The sequence below is a fragment of the Xyrauchen texanus genome, chromosome 6 (assembly GCF_025860055.1).
Source record: "Xyrauchen texanus isolate HMW12.3.18 chromosome 6, RBS_HiC_50CHRs, whole genome shotgun sequence".
NCBI classification, from domain to species: domain Eukaryota; kingdom Metazoa; phylum Chordata; class Actinopteri; order Cypriniformes; family Catostomidae; genus Xyrauchen; species Xyrauchen texanus.
This window is the reverse complement of record NC_068281.1, coordinates 7,806,575-7,829,521: the sequence shown is the minus strand read 5'-3', so window position 1 is coordinate 7,829,521 and position 22,947 is coordinate 7,806,575. Positions and strand designations below refer to the sequence as shown.

At 36.9% G+C, this 22,947-nt stretch overlaps 1 pseudogene; it reads left to right on the top strand.

The window, feature by feature from the left end:
• The first annotated feature begins 1,890 nt into the window (after positions 1–1,890).
• Positions 1,891–22,916, top strand: LOC127645065 (uncharacterized; annotated as a pseudogene).
• Positions 22,917–22,947: the final 31 nt, after the last annotated feature.

Below are 22,947 nucleotides of genomic sequence, written 5' to 3'. Positions count from 1 at the left end.
ATCGCCAGCTTGACGAAGTATTTTCACATCGTTTTATCACTCTTAGATATTACAACCAGACATGGTGGTGCAATTTGTCATAAACTCATGTGTTTCCACCAGACTATTGGAGTGCAAATAATCACTCCGTTCTCTATTCTCTTAACCCACTAAACATTTACCAGTTCAACGTCTCTGCCCCATTGTGAAAAATTCAGATATGCCCACCTTCATTTGACCAGCAGATGACCCCTAAGAAGTCGTGGCTGTCTTCAGCTTGGTCTCAGCAATGGTTGGCGGCGTTAGTGTAAATAGCCTTTGTCAACAAGATGGGCTATTTGCACTTAGGGTAAATAGACACTTTCTTTAACTTTTAATCTATATTGAGAATGTATTGACTCATTGACTCATGTATTGAATAAATTGCTTTTGTTTGACTGTGAAGTATGCACTGAGAACTTTCACATATGAAGTAAACGGAAAAATAATGTTCTTGAAATTGAAGTTGAAATGGAATCTTTTGAGCAAAATAAAATTATTTTGGAATCCTATTGAAAAACACAGCTATGCCCATGTACTGACATAACTAAACCACTGAACATTGCCTCTCTGGAAATTATAGTAGATGGTAAACAAATCACTGTCACTCACAAGCTGGAGGAAGTTCTTGAGCGGTGTGCTGGGTAAATACAATCTCTAATCCCATTAGCCTGACAGGCGTGTCACTACAGCAGCTAATGTATAATTTATGTCACTGCTCGTTCCAATTTGCCTGTGTAAATGCTGGTAACGTGAGACTAGGGGTTGTGAACCCCACTTGTGTTATGCCACTCTTTATATTAAATCCTTCCAGGCCTGGCTCCATGGGGGGGCCTGGCCCACCCAATCATGAACTTGGCCCACCTTGAAAACTACACCTACACCCACCCCACCTTACTTCTTAGAGCAGGAGCCGGGCCTGAATCCTTCCCATTAATACTTCTTATTTGTGCACTTTACTGAGAGGATCTGTCATTCAGAAATAAATAAATAAACAAAAACACTGATTATTTTTATACAGTCTGTTTAGTTTAAACTTTCAGGGGACATTGAGTTATTAAGTCTCTGCTTTTAAGCTTTTGCCTTAGAATGTGCCTGTCCACATTTGAAATTATTCTTAGCTTGATCCGCAAACAAATCATTCATTTAAAACGTTCCTTTTAATTCACAAGATTGCAAAATATCCATACCACTTGACTGTGAGGAACTTTTGAGGTTGGTGACATGCTAGGACATTCACAATATTTGATAATCACAGTAAAGATTAATAAGTGAAGTTCATAATGCTGTTAACTAATATTAAAATCTTATTGTAAAGTTTTCCTGATGCAATCTATATAACCTAATCGAAAACACAGTATGGTGAATCTCACAAAACCTGTCAAGAACATAACTAGGTTATATTGCACCCATAAATCTCAAAAACAATTTTAGGAATTTTTGCACTATTACATTATTTTCATGATAATTAGTCACAAAACAAATATTGTATTACAGTAATAAGAGTCTAATGAGAATCAATATTGGGAATAATGAGAATCAGAATGAAAAATTAAACTCAAATTTAGATTTGAAAATTTGGGTGAGAGGTTCTTGGTTGTCATGAAAATAATTTTACAAAGCAATAAATAAATACATAAATAAATAATTGTACAAAAAGGCTTCATTTTCTTTTATATATATATATATATATATATATATATATATATATATATATATATATATATATATATATATATATTTATTTATTTTAGTTTTTGTGATAAATATTTTACTAAATTGCCAGTAATGTAATGTAAATTGTTATTATTGTGAACACTTTCCAGTAAATTACTTTTGAACAGGTTCATTGAAAAAAATTCCAAAGGCACGATGCGCCAACGCAGTCTCATGTGGAAGTATGTACGAGTTAACCAGTTGGATAAATCATATGATATCGCGCGAGTTGAGTCATATGTGTACGAACGACTTTCTTTGGGCGTAGCCCAACTCTCGTACAGAAGGCATCGTGATATTTAGCCACAGTTCACCTGTGCTTCTTTTCTGTGAGTAATCTGTCCCACATCCCAGTGTTCGATTAAGAAAATAATATTCTGTGTTCTCTATAAACCAAATTGACACCTTTACATTCCATTATATCTGTCTGCTGTACATAGGCTAACTTTGTATTCCTAAGCTTTTAACACATATGGCTTGCTATTAAAACGCGAGGGAGATAACATGCTGAAGTCATGGTGAATATTGATGTTACAGTGCGTTTACTTCAAATACCACATTCAAACTACTATTACTGTGGTAAAACCATAGTAAATTGTGAGGATACAGTGGTTTTACTTCAAATACCTCATTCAAACTATGGTTGCTGTGGTAAAGCCATGTCACATAGATGTTACTGTGCTTTTACTTCAAATACAACATTCAAACTACGATTACTGTGGTAAAACCATGGTAAATATTGAGGATACAGTGGTTTTAATTCAAATACCACATTCAAACTATGGTTACTGTGGTAAATATTAATGTTACAGTGCTTTTACTTCAAATGCCACATTCAAACTACGATTACTGTGGTAAAACCTTGGTAAATGTTGATGTTACAGTGCTTTTACTACAACCGTAAATATTAAATACTTTTCTATTATCACTAACTGACGAATATGATAAACTCGAAGATCTCACATGTCTCCACCGCATGCAAGCCTCACATCAAAAGCAAAATACTTTATGATGAATGAAACTGTCCACTTCGGATGCGTCGAGTCCAATTAAAATAAAAAAATTTGAATAAATGAAATTGTCTCCACTAAATGCATAGTAGCGTTAACGCGAGAGCTGACGCTTGTAATTGAACATTGGGACGTGGTACAGAATACTCACCGAGAAAAAGTGCAGGTGAACTGTGACTAAATATTGCTATACCTTCTGTACAAGAGTTGGGTGACGGCCAAAGAAAGTTGTTCATACTCATATGAGCCAACTTGCATGAAATCATATGATTTAGCCAACTGGTGAACTCGTACGTACGTACTTGTGCGATTTTAACGTGAGACTGCGTTGGATGAACTAAAAAGAATAAGGCTTACCAATGATACATCGTCCATATGATAGTAAGGGTCATTGTTTGGGCATCATCAGCATGACTGTCCGTTCTCTTGCCTGCTCATCTCTTCATTTTGAGCCATTTATGCATGAACAGATGCATGTGTTATCTCTGGCATTCATTAGATCCCAGTGTATGACATTCTGGACCCAGAATACACCCCCACCCACTTGGATCCCATCCTTAGTAAACACTCCTCATATGCTGAGTGCCAATGTTGATTACAAACATCTAGTCTGAGCCTAGTGCTGGGCCAGCAATAATTCAAGAACTTAATACAGTGGAAATAACCAAATTTCATCCTGTGGTGGAATTACAGCTTTTTTCCGATCACCTAAATATTCCTGATTTAGCTACACCAAATACAAGGCTTATGAATTCATAAGTGTAATTAACTATGATCAGTAGTTTACCTAATTTTGTTGTGTTTTGGCTTTTCTGTTGTGTTGTGGCTCATTTCCATTTTGTTGTGATTTATTTCCTTGTGTCTTTTTCATTTTGTTGTGGCTAATTTTAGTTGTGTGTGGGGGGAGTGGTGGTGGCGTAGTGGGCTAAATCACATAACTGTTAATCAGAAGGTTGCTGGTTCGATCCCCACAGCCACCACCATTGTGTCCTTGAGCAAGGCACCTAACTCCAGGTTGCTCTGGGGGGATTGTCCCTGTAATAAGTGCACTGTAAGTCGCTTTGGATAAAAGCGTCTGCCAAATGCATAAATGTAAATGTTGTGCTGTTTTATGTACATTTTGTTGTGGCTTTTCTGTTGTACTTTACCCTGTTTTCATTGTGTTGTGGCTAAATTTGGTTGTGCTCTGGTTTATTTCCATTATGTTGGTCTCATATATATATATATAATTTCTAGGATTTTAGTTAAAATACCAATGGAAATCTGCCTGTTTAATCACCAGATAATAATTTTTTAAAAATCGTACAAATGACTGTGGAGCATCCAGAAAAGTGCTGAAAAAAGTAACTTGTGCCATGATGTGACAAAACTGTTTTTGCTGCTTCAGAAGGGGTAGGACAATAATTTAAACATGAATATTTATACTTAAGACATTTATAAAGTTAATGTATTTTCTGTGTGGTAAAATTGCTCAAATGTTGTCTGGGACATTTCAGATATTCTGAAATTTGGTAGGGACATGTCCCTACTATCCCTTCCTAAGTCTACACCATTCCCATATGTGCTTTTCTTTTCCTATTCTACATATACCATTGTTTTAAAGTTAGGGAGAAATATTACCAAACGAACACCTTAGCTGAACAAAACGTAGCTGAATTTAATTTCATCATAATGTTTAGACCATCTAAAAGAAGCCTGTATGGTTTGGCCAGTATAAAGTCAGTGTGTTATGTTCTGCCTTGTCTGAGGGAGAGTAGGGTGTTGTGTGCATGTGTGTTTGTTGTTTTCTGGCTGTGTTTCTGTTTGTCAGTGTGTGTAGTGTGTCATGATCTGGCCATTATTGGCAGTGTCTTTTAGGGGAGCTCTCAAGTTTTCTCAGTATGCCTTATGTTCTCACAGCGCCTTTAATATGGACTGAGCCTCAGCTCTCACATGGGCGATGAGAACCACCTGCTGTCTCCCAGAAAAACAGCCAATCAGCTACTTCTTTCCCATGGGTTTGGCCACAGAGATCATAGCTGTTATGTTATATGTGCAGGAGTTGGATAACTCTGTGTGTGTGTGTATGTGTGTGTGTGAGTGTGTATGTGGATGTCATAATGTTCCCTGCCTGCAACATTTGTACTTCTTGGCAGGGGCGAGGAAATATAATGTAAAAAATAATGTGAGATAAGCATAACATTTTTTAGTGTTTCATTTCGCTTGGCTTGCGATGCTACAGATAAAAAAGCAATCTGCATAACACACATCCAAAAAAGTACCATGGTACTGGACACAGTATCATGGTACTATCATGTTTTTTGGACATTTACCATGGCAGTGCCATGGTGTTCCTTTACCTTGGAGAACCGTGTGAATAGCATCATTCTCTCATTGCCCTCTGTCTGCTCATCTGAATGTAACACGACTAAGTAAGTGTTTCACTGCTGTTGAAACGCTCCTCAGATTGCATCATTTATATGGATACCCCCCCCCCCCCCATCCGATTAGACTAAATGTTAAATGAAACAAATGACAATAAAAAGCAAAATTATCTCTTCTGTAATGAAAAATGTTTTTAAGTGTAACTGCATTATGATTATTATTATTATTTAATCTGTAACTGTAATAGAATACATATATTAATATTTTGTATTTTAAATATGTGAGCCCATTACATATATTCTGTTACTCCTCAACCCTGTTAATATTCAGGAACCAAGCTGATATATGTTATTACACTTTCAGATTATTCCTACCCCTTTACTTCCAGGTGAATCATATACAGTAGCACATTTGGAGTTGTTTCAATCACTGTTCAGGACTGTCAAGATGCCACTTACTTTGACCTTGTGCTCATATTTCTGCACAATATGCATGTGTCGGATGAAAAATGTATGTCATTTATTATTTTATGTAGAGCTAAATTTCCTGTCTTTGTCTCTATTGCGCATCATGAGGTTGGCACCAAAATCTCCACCAGCTGCCCTTCCTCACATTATACATTATTTAAGGTCCTGATAGCAGTCGTGGATCACTCTCCCTATTAGACGTAAGCAGTTTCGATGTATTTCTTTTCCTGCCTGCCTTTCTTTTTTCCTTCCTTCCTTCCTTTCTGACTTCCTCCCTTTCTGACTTCCTCCCTCCCTTGAGTTTCTCAAGATTGTTGTCAGATACTTGTCAAAGTTCCATGTATTGTCTGTCCCAATTGCAATTTGCTAAATAAATCTTTGAAAATCTCAAATTGATATTTCGTATTGACACACTAAAGCAGAAGATACAAATTTTTGGGGGGGAAACATCTTATGTGCCTAATTTTACACAGCACTTTGTTATTTTTTTCCTCCTTTCTTTTCCACAACCAGTCCTGGCACAGTGGCCAAATCGGAGAGTCCCCAGTGTGTAAGCATCATGTTTTGTAAAACAAGCATGTTGACCATGGCCATGAATAAAACATGGACCGTGAAATGGACTAGAAATGAGACAAGAGTGTGTTACTGCTTAGAGATAATTACACACACACACACACACACACACACACACACACACACACACACACACACACACACACACACACACACACACACACACACACACACACACACACACACACACACACACACACACAGCTTGCCAAACTCTGCAGACACAGGCCTATGATAAAGTGACTACATTTACAGAAGTGGCAGATAAAAAGAAAAAAAAAATCCTTATTTACCACCTTAGAAGTACTAGTTTTTCCTTTATTACCTTCTTTTAATAGCTTTTGTGGCTCCATTCTAAAGGTATCTGCCAGTGTGTTTCCTTTGCAGTAAAACACTGGATCTTTTATAGAAAAATGTGCTTCTTCAATCTGAATTCCTTTTCTTCTATCTCTTCCTTCTAATGTGCTATTGATTTCTTTAGAGGAACTAATGTCTGCTCTCCATAACACTCCACCCCAATCAAAAGAAAAGCCCTATCACATTGATATAAAATGATGACACCCTTGTATTTAAATTTCATTCTTTTAATTTCTTTTGCCTGTAGTGTGCACTGTGCAGAGGATCTAATTAAAGAGGAGAGATGCTGTTTTGATGGTGCCATCTTACTGCAGAAGATTTTTGCAGCTGTCTTCCTCTCGGCTGTGGAGATAAGAGCTTTTAGGAAAGTGTGGGGGGGTGGGGTTGGGGTGACAAAAACACACATGCATTTTACATCAGTGCTGTATTCTGGCCAGCATTTAGAGACAGATCCAGGGGACTTTACTCTCCTTAAGAGAACAGGTCACTCACTGAATAATGCATCAGAGCGTTAGGGAGGGATTGTGCCTAAACCGTAATACCCTGGAGTGTCATAAGAGCAGAAGTGTTTAGAGTCCATCAGTAATAGGATAAAATGAGGCAGATCAGTCTTTTAGATTAAATTCCAGATGGATAAGTCAGTGGATTTCACCATTGCAGCCTTGAATTTAATCACTTGATTTAGTGATCAGGCCAAACAACCAGATATGATCTGAGAACCTTGACCTGTCTGATGTCATCACAGGGTCTTTTTTTTAAAGGGATAGTTTGACCCCAAAAACAAAAGAAGCAGAATGCCCTGGCTGCTTGTTTTCAATGAAATTGAATGGGTTGGGGGTTGTCGAGCTCCAAAAAAATGACAAAACAGACCCATTAAAATATTCCATATGACTCGTTGCTAAGTATGCACAGTATGCGTGATGAAAATTTCGTCATCAGCACAGTCCGCACTCCCAGATTTCCTCGACCCGCAGAACTCGTCTGTGCACATCGTCACTGCATGCGCCGGCCATTGACTGTTCTAAAAGAGCATCACAAAGCTGCTGTGGTGGGCAAGCATCTAATGTGTTCTTATTCGCCCTTGGGCAGGATAGTATATTTAGAAAGGCAACGCGGTCGGCCGGAGAAAAACTAAGTATACCCAGACCTTCATTCTATGAGAATCCCTGCAGCTTAGCTCTCAAAGACCAAGACCAAACCATCAATAACCAGCATAAACAAGACTGGAACAGCATGGAAACTTATGCTGGCAGGAGTTGTACATAAACAGTTCTTTCTATCCCATGTCAAAAGGGATTAATAAAGTTACTCATCATCCTGAGATTTACAGTGAATTAAAATCGTAATTTCCTCCATGTGAAGTTTAAAACAAAAGAGATGAATGTGGTGGAAGTGCCTCTCTAAAACTGCATGTATTCTTTATCTTTTGCTCTCACTTCTGATCCTGCTAGGAGACTGTCACATTTATCACTTTAAAATAACTTCAATTATACAGACAAAAAGAGATAAAACTTCATTAGAAGACAAAATCAAGAGTGTGTCAGAAAAAATAGACAAGTTAATACGTGCATCACTTTCTCACTATTACAATTAAAGTTGCAAAAGGGAAAAATAGTCTTCGCTTTAATGAAAACAAAATATATTTTTCATTTTTTCTTTATTTCTTTTTTGTTTTAATCTGTTTTAATTTTCACTGGGGCTCTTCAACGTCTCCTTGACATATCCAAGGATAATGACTGAGGTTATTTGTAAAGCATTAGTTTATAGTTGATCATTTATAAATTATTGTTCCTACATTATTAATACATTAATAAGCTACATATAAATAGTATGTTGTTTGTTTCTATTCACTTTAGCAACTGATTTATTATGGTTTATAAGTTCATATATAAGCAGTTTGATAATGTTTTTTTTTTATTCTTAGTAAACAACTTGTTAATCATACCTAACTGATGTATTGTAGTTGATGCAAACCAGTGTTAAAGAAGTGTTTATGAGAGCTTTAAGAAATCACAAATTAGTAGTTAATATAGATATTAAATATGTAATGAACTGGATACACATTTCTGCTTCATTAATGTGAATATAATTGTTTTGGGAACACTTACTATTTAATCAATTAATGCTTAATAATGGTTGTAATAAAGCACTTACTAATGGCTAGCTAAGCATTTACAATAAGTGATAGTACGTTTAAATTAGTGCTGTCGAATTTAACGCATAAATAACTTGTTAACGCTAAATTAGTTTGACGCCACAAATTCTTTTAAGCTTTAAAACATAATGTGACCCTTTGAATAAACCGTAGTTCATGAGATGCGAATCAATTTGCGCAAACGCTGCTAATGTCACATTGACCGTAGGGAAAATGTTGGGAGACATTATGCTGATTCCTGCGCCAAGCATTTTATCAATGTAGCACAGCAGTGGAACGTGCCCGCAAAGCATAGATAGAGCTCGGAACTTTGTAAAATGATTGCAGCTGCGGAAGTTGCAAGGCGCTGTGTGAACGAGAGGCAAAAGTTACGATTTGCGGTTTGAGCGCAAAGTACATTTACATTTATGCATTTGGCAGACGCTTTTATTCAAAGCGACTTACAGTGCAATTATTACAGGGACAATCCCCCCGGAGCAACCTGGAGTTAAGTACCTTGCTCAAGGGCACAATGGTGGTGGCAATGGGGTTCGAACCAGAAACATTCTGATTAACAGCCCTGTGCTTTAGCCACTACGCCACCACCACCAATGAAGTAAAAGTGTGAGCGCAAATTAACTTATTAAACATTAATAAATAAAAACAAATAACAAAATATTTGTATGTAGCTTATTAATGTATGAACAATAGTTTATAAATGATCAATTGACTATAAACTAATGCTTTACAAATACTTTATACCATGTAGATATTATATAGTTTTACCGACACACAAATTATAGACGACTTGGGTGCCCTTGGCACAAATAACAATGGCCGCAGGTATAAAAGTCCAACAATAACGCATAGAAAATAATATGAATGTAAAATGAGATAAATTATAATCAGTCATGCATAACAGGGTTATAACCTACTTTCATCACTTCATGTCAAATTTTCTGAAAGCACCAGCTTTGGAAAATCATATCCTTTCAAATTTAAGGGAGGAGACCATCTCTGCAAGCATTTCTGAAAACTGTGTGGAGACATGGACTTCCACTTCCCCAGGATAACCCTATTGGCCACCACCATCCCACACATTAAAGATTACTATTGAGCATACGATAGTGAGAATGTGAAAGTGGAGCACTCAAAAAGAGCTAATTCAATATTATATTTTTCCCAAAAACATGTGAATATCACTGAAATATGTCTTGCTAAAACGGGACACCTCAGGGCAAAATCTTTTTTGTTTTAATCTGTTTGGAATTTTTACTGGGGCTCTTCAATGTCTCCTTGACATATCCAAGGATAATGACTGAGGCTGATGTCTCGGGGAAATCATTAACTTTCAAAACGTATCCAAAGTTTTTGTGCAAGACAGGCTTTACCCAGTGTTCCATTCAAACCTATTTAATTGTACTTTTAAGCTTAAGGCTTATCTCCAGCTGGACGAATGTGGTCTGGATCTGCTCCAGGGTTACACTTACCAATTTAATCAAATGGCAATTATATGATTGGAATCTGAGTACATATTAATCAGTTTAACCAAGAAAAAAAGTAAAATAATTTTATAATAATTAAAACTGTTTGCTTAGTATAATGCACGATTGTTAAAGCAATACACATGTCTACCAACACAATGCTTTTGTGTAAACTTCATGTTTGTTTGATAAGAACTCCAACCAACTTGTGATGGTAGCTGTCTTAACATGGTTTCTAGCTCCCTGAAGCTGGATATTTCAAGTCAAGTCACATTTTTTTTAAAGTGCTTTTCACATGCAGCTTTTTTACATTTTATTTATCAAAGCTTTTATACTTATACGTAAATACACAGAAATACAATCACAAGACACACAGGTAATACATTATAATAACTACATGGTGTAAGTATTTGCAAAGCATTAGTTTATAGTTAACTGATCATTTATAAATGATTGTTCCTACATTATTAATACATTAATAAGCTACATATAAATATGATATTATTTGTTTCTATTCACATTAGCAAATTATTTATTATTGTTTAATAAGTTCATCTATAGGCAGTTTGATCATGTTTTTTATCCTTAGTAAACAACTTGTTAATCATACCTAACTGATGTATTTTAGTTGAGGCAAACCAGTGGTAAAGAAGTGTTTATGAGAACATTAAGAAATTATAAATTAAAAGTTAATAGATATTAAATATGTAATGAATTGGATACACATTTTAGCTTCATTAATGCGTATATAATTGTTTAGGAACAGTTACTATTAAATCAATTAATGCTTAATAAAAGTTAAAGCACTTAATATTGGCTAGCTAAGCATTTTGCGTGACCTAATATAAAGTGAGAACTAAATATGCCTAATTAAACATTTATTAACATGGTTGAACAGTAAGTATGGCCAGCTTTGAGTGATTCGCCCTTTCGGCCCAGTACTGCATTATCACTAAATCTTCTGTTGATCTTGTAAATGTGTTGTACATGTGTCCTAGTCTGATTATTAAACCAAAGCAGCCTGCAATTTCATTTAAGAAATATCCAGTTCTCTTGTGTTGCCTGCTTCAAAGTGATGTATGAAGGTGTTGACCCGCTAAAACATCCCATTATGACTTCTGTAATCTGTGTATTAGACCACAGAAAGCGAAACGCTCAATTAATGCGATGAGTGCAGCACATTCCAGACTATATATTTAATGAAATTGCAGCCTCTTAAGGTGTAACAATCACATGACCATATAGCGAACTGCTTATCCAGAAGTGTGACATTTTCATCAAACAGACACAGAAACTGACACAGTAATCCATCAAAATAAAAGCTTGGTTTAAATGGATGCATGAAATTGAAGAAATAATGACAAAAAATATGTTACTACGGCATAGTAAAAATAATATATAAATATAATAATAATAATAACAATAATAATAATAATTACTATTATATCAGGAATAATTATATTTTAGCAAATTTCACAAACAAGTGTGTTGTTGTACTGAATGTACAGTAAGTTTTTAATTTATACAGTGATTCTCTGTTGTGCTCACATAAATTGACAAAAAAATAACTGTTTTAGATTGAGCTGTGAATATGTTATTGAAGGACTTTATTTGATCAAATTATTTCATTTGATGAACTATTTATGAATTCATTTGATTAGTCATATTTTTAATTAAAAAATATATATATTTTAAACATGGAATACAGAAAACAGAAAATGGGAAAACAGCATTTGGGAAAACAAAGCAGGATTAGGAATAATACATATTTAGTCCTATTTATTTATTCATTTGCCTTGCAAACTTAAGAATTTACATTTCCTTTGAAGTAATACAAGTTGTTGCTGTATCGCATATATATCGCATATTCGAGTCACAAGACAATGCCCACGTTTTGGTGGCATTTTAATTGGCAATAATGAGAACAAGTCTGCTCATAAAGCTTAATAGGATGGAACATGCTAAATTTGAGTTTGAGCAATTAGAGGATCTATTTTAATCAACTGTGGGTTTTTGTCTCTCACTATTATTCCTGTTCATTTGTGTTGTCTGTTTTTTGTTTGTTTTTTTGTCTGATTTGAGCCTTTCTGATTGAGATGCTGTGGAGATGGTTATTTCAGGGCCATGTTTTCAGAGTAATGTATAATTAATAAATGTTTAATTAGGCATATACAGTTCTCAATTTAGATTAGGTCATGCAAAATGCTTAGTTAGCAATTAGACAATGATTTATTAGGACCTATATATTAAGTAATACTTGCTTTAATAGTAAGTGTTACTAAAACATTTACAAATACATTAATTACATTTAAATGTATGTCCAATTTATTACATATATAATTTCTTTATTTCTTAATTATGAATTCATAACTTGTTCATGTTAAAGAAACATGATAAAACTGCTTATAAATTAACTTATTAAACAATAATAAATTATTTTCTACAATGCATATAAACAAATAACAAACTATTTGTATGTAGCTTATTAATGTATGAACGATAGTTTATAAATGATCAATTGACTATATACTAATGCTTTACAAATACTTTATACCATGTAGTAAATATAAAGTGTTACCAACACACAAATTATAGACAACTTGGTGCCCTTGGGGTGAAATAACAATGGCCGTAGGTACAAAAGTCCAACAATAATGCATAGAAAATAATATGAATGTAAAATGAGATGAATAATAATCAGCCATGCATAACAGGGGTATAACCTACTTTCATCACTTAATAATCAAGGAAGGCGCCCCAGATCCTGTCAAATTTTCTGAAAGCACCAGCTTTGAAAAATCACATCCTTTCAAGTTTAAGGGAGGAGATAATCTCTGCAAGCCATTTCTGAAAACTGGCTGGGACGTGGACTTCCACTCCCCCAGGATAACCCTCTTGGCCACCACCATCCCACACATTAAAGATAACTGTTGAGAATATGGTAGTGAGAATGTGAGAGTGGAGCACCCAAAAAGAGCCAATTCAATATCTGGACTGATGTTTTTCCAAAAAACATGTGAATACCACTGAAATATGTCCTGCCAAAAGCGGGACACCTCAGGGCAAAACCAAAAACTATGAACAGGTGTCCCTTCTGAGCTCTTGCAGCGATCACATATAGGGGATACTGATGGATACATTTTATCGTTTATACATTTTTTGAATTGTGTAATCTGTGCATCACTTTAAATTGTTTTAATTGAAGTATTTATGGAGCAAGTATATATTCTTTCCAATCACTCCTCCCATATATTGTTGGATAGTGTGACACCCATATCGCTCTACCGGGGCTGACACAGGAGACTATACATACATTTATCTTGTGGCAGCTTCTGAAAATCAGAGAAAGTGTATTTTATATAGTGATGCACCTGCAGGTAACAAAAGAAGTGGAATTGAGAAAGGTCAAAAGTCTTTCAAAGATGGTCCAAAGCAGCAAATCTATCATTGAGATAAAAATCTTTCACAGTGGCTAGACACTTGCTTTTCCTAAAGAGTCCACATGTCTATCCAGTCGGTCGTCCAAATCAATCACTTTTTGGTCACAATTAAGTAGACTTATTGGTCTGTAACTAGAAGGCTCCATATCATCTCTATCCTTTTTCCTCAATAGATATACATAAGCCTCATACAGGGAATCTGGGAAAATCCTATTTTCAGTTAAATGTGATTTTTCATTCTACACAGCAAAGTTTCTAGTGTTGTTTAGGGTTGATTATTTAAAAAAAAATAATAATTTAGAGTTAAAGTGATGATTCTGGTGTTGAATTGAGTGACATCAACACTTGCAGTGTAAATTTATGGTCAGAGTCAGTGTAATGACAGCGAGTTGACATTAATTAAACTAGTGATGAGTAAATCCAAATTCCATTACTTTATTATTTAATTTTACTTAACTACATGGTATGAACATGCTTATGTTCATACCATTGATAAAATTACTTTTCATTTAAAAGCAAATTCGGGCATGCAAATAGAGCAGCTCTTCAAGTCTTGGATGACCCAGACACCAATGCAGATGTAACGGGAGCCAGCTGGTAGATAGCTGTGCAGTGTGTAAAACCTCACTCTCCTGACCTCAAGAAGTGCACTAGCGACTGACGCTAGAGGCTGTAGCCTTTAGCCTCCTTGTTAGCGCACCACCTCCCACGCCAGAGATGCTGGTTCGAGTCTCATGCAGAGCGGGGCAACCAGGGCCAGTTACATAGAGGAGGACATCTTCCAAATTGATTGAAGGCAGTCCATATTTATGCTTAACTGTAAGATGTCCAGAAGAAAATCTGTCTGCTGGCTTGCCTAAAGGTAAATAAATAATAACACTTCAGACATTCTTTCAATGGCTTCAGTGTAACAATATTCTGGGGACAAAAGAAAATGCATTTGGGACAGAGAGACAAACACAGTGTTACACAGGTGGGGCATCCTTAGTTTTACTATTATTATTGTTGTTTTTGTACGTTGATTTGTAATGGAAAATTCTTGCCTTACGGCAGCAAAGGAGACTCATAGACGTTTAGGATGGTTGTGTAAACGGTGCATCTGTAGCTATGTTTTAAGTAATGCTGTTATAGAGAAAATGAAAATTATGTTTTACTTTCTCAGAGTTTTCAACCACAACATCCTCAAACCCCAGCACATGCACTGATACTATTTCACTCTATTCAACTGACCATGAAGAGACAGAGAGGGCATGGCAGAATCAATCAGCAAGTACCAGCAGCAGAGAAACCATAGATGCTGAAAATTCAAAACTCCTCATGGTTAATTTGTTCATGATTTTATTAGTAGTCATCTGTATTGTGATTGTTTAATCAGATTGTCCAAGATGCCCTGGAAAAACAATCTGGTGGTGAGGAAGTGCTTGAAGAATACCAGATAACCAAAACTTTAAAGCACAGCACCAGATGGCAGCTTGTTAGTTTTGTTGCCAGTCACAAGACAGAGATTCATGGGTATGATTTCAGTGTACAGATGCAAGAAACACACACTGCTGCCCATGCAGGCTTTGTATCAACTCATGTAGAAAATAAGATTTAAGTTTAGCTGCACATATTAACTTCACTGGAGTTTTATACATTTTATAGGCGGATCCCCACTCGCAAGCAACGGGAGGCATAACCTTGGGCATCGTTTCTTTTTTTCCTGCTCTGAGAGACCCATTTTCATCAAAGGGCTATGAAAGAATAACATCTTAATGTACTTGTGTAACAATCTAGATGTGCATGTATGATATTTTCAGTACCAATTTTTTGATTTAGAGGACTGTGTTGTAGTTGATGTTCTGTTTTGTGGTATGACGCGATGTTCAGAGCTTACAAAAACATTTGATCTATTCTGACAGGAACATTTTTATGATCCGGACAAGGGAACAGGGTTCATCTCCTGGTGCCTTAAAACTTTGTCAAGGAAGAACCCAAAACGTTTTCTCTTGGAGATTCCTGAAAGTGCAGGGCCAATTTGCTGAAGAAGGATAGACGATGGACAACAGCTTGAAGGAGATGCATGTAGGGAGGCGATTTCCTTCCTTGTCCACACAGCTGATGAAGCTGAAGTTATGCAGAAGATGAAGGAAACGTTTAAGCATCGACAAGAACTGGTGCACAACCCTGAAAGATCAGCTGACACCCTTAAGGTCTTTCCAAGATTTTGGATGTGAAAGGATTGGCAAATATAACACTCCCCCTTTTCAAAGATTAAGTTTTTAAGTGTGTATTTTATATATGCTGGCATTTTGTAATTTTGAAATATTTCTTACAAGGACATTTACTACATAGACTCACTCATAGATGTATCTCACGAGCTGACAGGTACCTCTCATATGTGGTCATAGTAATTATCAGAACATTTATGTGAATTCTCTGTCACAAATAATATCCAACCTCATTCATACATTCATGATTTCTTAGTCTATCTGTAATGATGAGTCATCAGAGTTGAGATCCATATGCAGCTTTATTAATAATAATGAAAAGTTGGTAAACAGGCAAAGGTCAATCACCAGCAGTAGCAGTATCCAAGGACAATCAAAGGGGTGGTCACAAACAGACAAGAGGTCAGGGCAGGCAGCAAACAATCAGAGTAGTCCAGTTAAACAGTAGTAAATGTAGTCAGGCAACAAAGGATCAAAGAGGGGGAAATCAGGCAGGTATCAAACACAAGCAGGTAATAACAACAGGGAATATAGCTCAGAAATGGATGCAGGGCAAAACAAAACTTTGCAATTATCGGGAGAGAGTCTTATATAGCTGAGTAGATGAGGAACAGGTGAGCATGTAATCAGAACCAGATACAGGGTTATGGGAAATGTAGTTTATAGAGTGAAAGTCAATACTCAGTTGATGGAGTCCTCTGGTTGTGAGTGGAAGGAGCAGCGGAGACGGGATTCGTGACACTGTCAAACTTCTCACATGCATACACTATCCATTTTGGAGGTAAAGTATTAATATAGTCCTCAGTAGCCTCTCATATATCTTGAAATATGCTTAATCATTAAGCAAATCAGGACTTTGCTCTGTTGTTCAATGCTGAAAACATCCAACAAGTTGCTTGAGAGGTGGGAGACAGCATTCAAGCACAAGATCATCAATGAAGCAAAGTCTCTTACTTTGACAGCAGAAATTCAGTGTCTTCTTAGTGCAGCTAGGGGACAAGGATCTGAAAATTGTAGATATGATTTGTGGTGATGACATAGTTTCAGATTTGTTCTGGCTTCTTGTGTTTTTGTGAGCACTAAATAATTTTATATATATATATATATATATATATATATATATATATATATATATATATATATATATATATATATATATATACTTATTTCTTTATCAAAAAAAACCCTCCCCCTACTATGACCAATCCGTCAGATTGGGACAGTGACATTTCATCTGTCCTGATACTGTTGCATCTCCTGCCACCTTCTTCCTGGAGGAAGAAAACTAAGATCAGCCCAAGAGAGGCTGTTGATAGGCTTGTGCATTTCCATAAGGTCACAATATGGTTGCGAAGTCTTTGTGAATTGTATTATTATGATTGTAGATATTTGAAGGAATAGTTCACCCAAAAATGTAAACTTGCTGATTATGTACTCACTCTCATGTCATCCATGTTGTGACTTTTTGAAATTCAAGCTCTGCAGGTCAATTCAATGCAAGTGAAAGGTTGCCATCACTTTGAGAGTCCAAAGGTACATATAGATAGCGTCACAGTAATACACGTGACTCCAGTCAATCAAGTAATTTCTTCTGACAGAATCAACATGTTTTTGTGAAAAACAAATTGCTACTCAAAATGTTTTTAACTTTAAATTGTCAACTCTTTGAATTACTGTTCTTTTATTACTGTAATGCTGTCTAAATGTACCTTTTGGTGATGGCACCCGTTCACTTGCATTCTATTGACCTACAGAGCTCGAATTTCCTTGTAAAATCTTTGTTTGTGTTCAGAAAGTCAAATACATCTTGTGTAGCCTTATTTTCTTTTTTGGGTGAAATATTCCTTTTATGAAGTAGTCCTGTCGCAGTAATACACAAATAATGATTCAAACTGGTTTTAATTTGCACATATTGAATTAAGAAGGTTTGATGTGTTACTTGAGTTATGATTATAGCACATTTTTCATCAGCGAAGTCTGTGAATAAGTTCAGGACCAGATTTCATCGTTGCACATCGTAATTGGTTTCTTTTAATTTTGTTTAATAAAATTTGTATTGCTATTTTTTTTCCACCAGCCATATCTACTGGCATTAGGAAGGATCAAAGGCAGGATCGACAAATCTTGCATGGTTGTGGATAAGCATTTCATCCCTTGCGCAGGAACCAGCTCCTTGAGTGCTATAGATGAACTCTTCAAAATCCACTATGTGTTCAACTTGTCGTACGAGGAAGCCCTTGTCGACCAGCGAACACATAGTGTTCCAGCTGGTCGACAAGGGCTTCCTCGTACGAATCTTACCAGCGAATCTCCCAGAGTAAAGGAATTGCGTTCAATGTTTTTAAACTAGGTTAAATGTTAAAGTGTTTCTGTTGACAAAATCTGCATCCAAATAGCCACTCTTTGATATCTCATTTGAGAGTCACACACAGTTTTTATCCTTCGTTATTGTTTAAGTTATTATGTGCTCAAGGTGGTGGTAGCCAACAGTTTTGCACACATTCTGGTTTCCGAAAACATTTGAACAGTATTCATTTTACTGATGCCGGTCCAGCTGTTGATTCATCATCTGGTGAACAGCCAGTTCAAAATGTTGATTTTAATCAGTCAGGTTTTTTAGTCGGGGAAAGTGATCCCCAAGTTACCCCCATTGACTCTGAGAAAAATGTCTCCCCTTCAAGGAGAAAGTCGGCAGATATATGTGCCTCCATTGTGTGCCAAATGCAGTGGAGTGGCCAATAGCTTGGTATCATCAGTTCTTTCAGAGCTTGAGGAACTCACCTCAGAACTGCATATCCAAACTCACCAACACATAATGTCTGTAATTCCTCCTAATAACCCTGCCAGATCAGCTGTCGAAGATAGTTTAGAAAATATTGAGCATCCCTTTTCCTTGTTTAACTATAATATCTATATATTTCATGGACAAATGGGGTGTAGTTTAGCCAGTTTAGGAGAAACCAAAATATTGGATTTTGGTGGTTGTGGCTCAGTTGGTAGAGCGGGTCGGCCACAAATCACAGGGTTGGTGGTTCGAATCCCGGCCCACACGACTCCACATGCCGAAGTGTCAAGTTGCTCCCAATGGCAGGCAAACTTACATACCTTACATAGCAGCTCTGCTGCCATTGGTGTATGAATGTGTGTGTATGGGTGAATGAGATGCAGTGTAAATCGCTTTGAATACCGTTAAGGCTTAAAAAGGCACTATATATGTGCAGACCATTTACCATTACCATTTTATGATCAGGTCCCAGTAAAAGATACATTTGTGTATGTACCAATTTTGGAAACAGTAAAATGTATGTGTCAATATGTAGATGCATGTACACTGCTGAGAGAATCTACAGGAAGGCAGAAATCACATTTTGAGGACTTCTGTAGTGGAAGTTTCTTCCAGAGTCATCCATTGTTCTCAAAACATCCCAGTGCTTTACAGATTTAGCTATATTTTGATGAATTTGAAACTGCAAACCCTCTTGGCTCTAAACGTGGGATACACAAGGTTGGTGCACTTTATTTTGTGCTGAGAAATTAACCTCCAAAATTGTATTCAAGGCTGATGAATATCCATTTAATAGCACAGTTTCATGCTCAAGACTTGAAAAAGATTCATGACATAAAGACGCTAGAGACAGATGGTATTGAACTACCCATTTCCACAAGTAGAGTTTATGGAACAATATGTCAAGTAATTGGAGACAACTTAGGGATGCACTAGATCCTCAGGTTCACAGAATCATTTAGTGGCTATTACTTCTGTTGTTTATGTTTGACTGAAAGGGGCAGTGGTGGCTCAGTAGTTGAGGCTCTGGGTTACTGACCAGAAGGTCGGGAGTTCATGCCCCAGCACTGCCAAGATGCCACTGTTGGGCCCTTGAGCAAGGCGCTTGACCCTCATGGCTGACCCTGCACTCTGTCCCCAGCTTAGCTGAGATATATGAAAACAAATACATTTCACTGTATATATGCAAAAATGTATGTATAATGTGTTACCAAAATAAAAAACCTTCTATGATCAAAATAAAAACCTTCTAAGCCTTTAAAAGGCAGATGTACAGTTTTTTTTACAATGAGGATGATTTTAGAGTTATTTTGCGTGATTGTAAAATGTATGAACAGCATTGAGTTGGAATCTGACCCTCAACTCAAGTCAACACATGGCCTCAAAAGAAATTTAAAACTCAGTAGTCTACAGTATTTTCATGTGCGCCACAACAACTCTCTAGATTTGATGCATGACATCCTGGAAAGAGTTGTGCAATTTGAAACGTAACTACTGATGGAATATCTTTCAGATAAGTTTGCATCACAGTGTGAATTGCTCTCTAGAATATATTCATATGACTATGATATTTTAAGTGAAAACAATTGTCCTACAAAGGTGCATTTGGAGCACAATGGAAATAGCTTAGGGATCAACTCTATCCAGGAACTCTGTCTTATCAAAAACTTTCCATTACTGTTTAGTGATATTGTATCCCTCAGAGATAAAAATTGGCATTTGCTCCTTTTACTTAAAATTCTAAATCTGGTCTCTAAACGTTTCACAGAACATTTCTCAGAGCATCATCATGCATTTAAAGTGACTTGGGTGAACTTGTCAAAGCCAGTAGTTTGAAGTTCTACAGGCCTTTTGATGTACAGAGTCCATATGGGTCAGCTGATGGAGTAACAAAACGCAACAATGGTGTTAACAGTGAACACTTTGTAGTAGAAAAAAATAACACTACTTAAAGTGTAAATTTAACTGTGAGTGTGAATTTAACAATTTAAAATTTGCTGGGTAAGCATCAAGTTACCAGAAGGTGCATGTCCTTTATAGAATCCCACACCAATCCAATCAGGGCCTGTGACTTTCACAATGGGGAAGGAATTAACTGCTTCTAAAATTTCATCAAGGGAGAACTCTTCCTCCTGTTCCTCCCTTGCAGCCTCACTGAGTTTTGGAAAGTCAACCATATCAAGAAATCATCTACCTGCAGCATTTAAGTCAAATTGAAAAGTAATGGTGTTTATACAATTCTACAAAAAGGTCATTAATATCTTTAAGGTGAGTTAGGAGGTCACCAGATATAGATTTAATTAGAAAAATGGCCCTGCTTGCCTGCACACTTCTTAGTTGCCTTGCAAGTAACTTGTCTGACTAGTTAAATCTGCTTTTCTTTGAGCTTGAGTAGTAAGTAAGAGGCCTGATCACTTAAAATATATTTATATTCATATTAACATTTTAAAATAATGTTATGATCAGTCTGAAATTTATAAGTTTGAAAGGTTTGGTCCAAAGACGAAAATACAGACTCAATTTAATTTATCCTCCTGCACTTCTCCCTCCTCAAAGAGGACACATATGCAATAATATTGCCTCTAAGCACCACCATACAAGCCTCCCAGAGAACAGAGACATCACCATTGTCATTAGTCTCCAGAAATTGCCTTAGACACCCAGACATATATGACTGAATTTTTCAGTTAGCAATTGCGGATTAAAGTGCACAGTACTGTGCTTTGGACAAATAAAATGTAATATTTTTGGGTACAAGACTATGGTCTGAGATTAATATATTATGATATTAAGACTCTATCATGCAAGGAATGAGTTTGGAGTCAATAATAACATAATCAATACATGTATAGGTTTTGTGGACATGAGAGAAAAAAAAAAGAGTAGTCATGTGCTGTCGGATTTAACAGCCTCCATATATCAACAAGGTTAACCGAACACCACAAACTGAATTATAGGGGGAACTTGTGTAGAAAGGCGAAACAAATGTGTATCCAGATAACAGTTAAAATCATTGCAGAGTATCAGATTGGTTGAGCTAGCATCTGGAAGTAAATCAAAAACTTTATAGAAGAAACTGGGGTCATCCATTCAAATTCATGTTATGGGAAAAGTATTAATGAATCCTGACTTTTGGGAAGGTGGTTCCAGAGAGAGAGGAGCTCAGGGTTGAGGTGAACTTATAAGCTTCAGATCGAGTCACCCTCTTGTGGATACAACCTCTCACCATCCAAAGTCATGGAGGTTGCCAGGTTGTAAGGAGAATTCTCTGACATGTACTAACCTCTCCCCAGTCGTACAAATCTTATAAAGCACAATATCGAAACAACCCCAGGGGTTCTGAACACAAGAAAGAAGTGCTACGGGAATAATTAAAGGCCATACTGGATATGGGGTAATAGTAGAATCCCACAGTGACTGGGCCAGCCCAGTGGTTCTGGTTCCTAAGAGTGATGGCTTTGTCTAGATCTTTGTGGATTCTAGAAAAGTCAGTGCAGTGTCTAAGTTTGGAGCATACCAAATGCCTTGGATTGATGAACTGCTTGATCGTTTAGGTACAGCACACTTTTATTTGACACTGGATTTAACAAAGGGATATTGGCAGATACCCTTAACTACCATGTCCAGTGAAAAGACTGCATTTTCCACACCATTCGGAATAAACCAATTAGTGATGCTTCCGTTTGTTTGTTCGGGGCTACGTTTCAGATGCTCATGGACAAAATCCTCAGACAACACGCCACTGCCTATCTGGATGATATCATTATTTTCATTAATGATTGGTAGTGGCACATGAGGGCTTTCTTGTGGTTGTTGAGACAAGAGGGACTTATGGAAAACCCAAAGAAGTGTGCAATAAAGAGTGTGGAAGTAGGGTATCTGGATTCCACTTGGGTCATGGGTAAGTGCGGCCCCAAATTGATAAAACCGTAGTGATTGCAGCCTGGCTATTATTGTAGGTTTGTGCCTAACTATTCGACCATCACCAGCCCGCTGGCTGATCTGACTAAAAAGGGGGCACCAGATGGACGGCACCAGTGGACGGAGCCGCATCAGCAGGCGTTCACGTGGGTGAAGGCGACACTTTGTAGGGGGCAGTTATTGCACTCTCCTTTATCTTGCAGATGGACACATTGGAAAGGGGGGTGGGAGTGGTACTGTCCCAGATGGCGGAGGGGGAGGAGTGCCCCATGCTCTACATTAGTCGTAAGCTCTCACAGAGAGAGACTAAGAACAGCACAATTGAGAAGGAGTGTTTGGCCATCAAGGGGGCGGTCCTCACCTTCCAGTACTATCTGTTGGGCATGCTTTCACCTTTTGTTTGGACCACGCCCCGCTCCAGTGGCTCAATCACATGAAGGATGCCAACATGTGGATCATCTGTTTGTA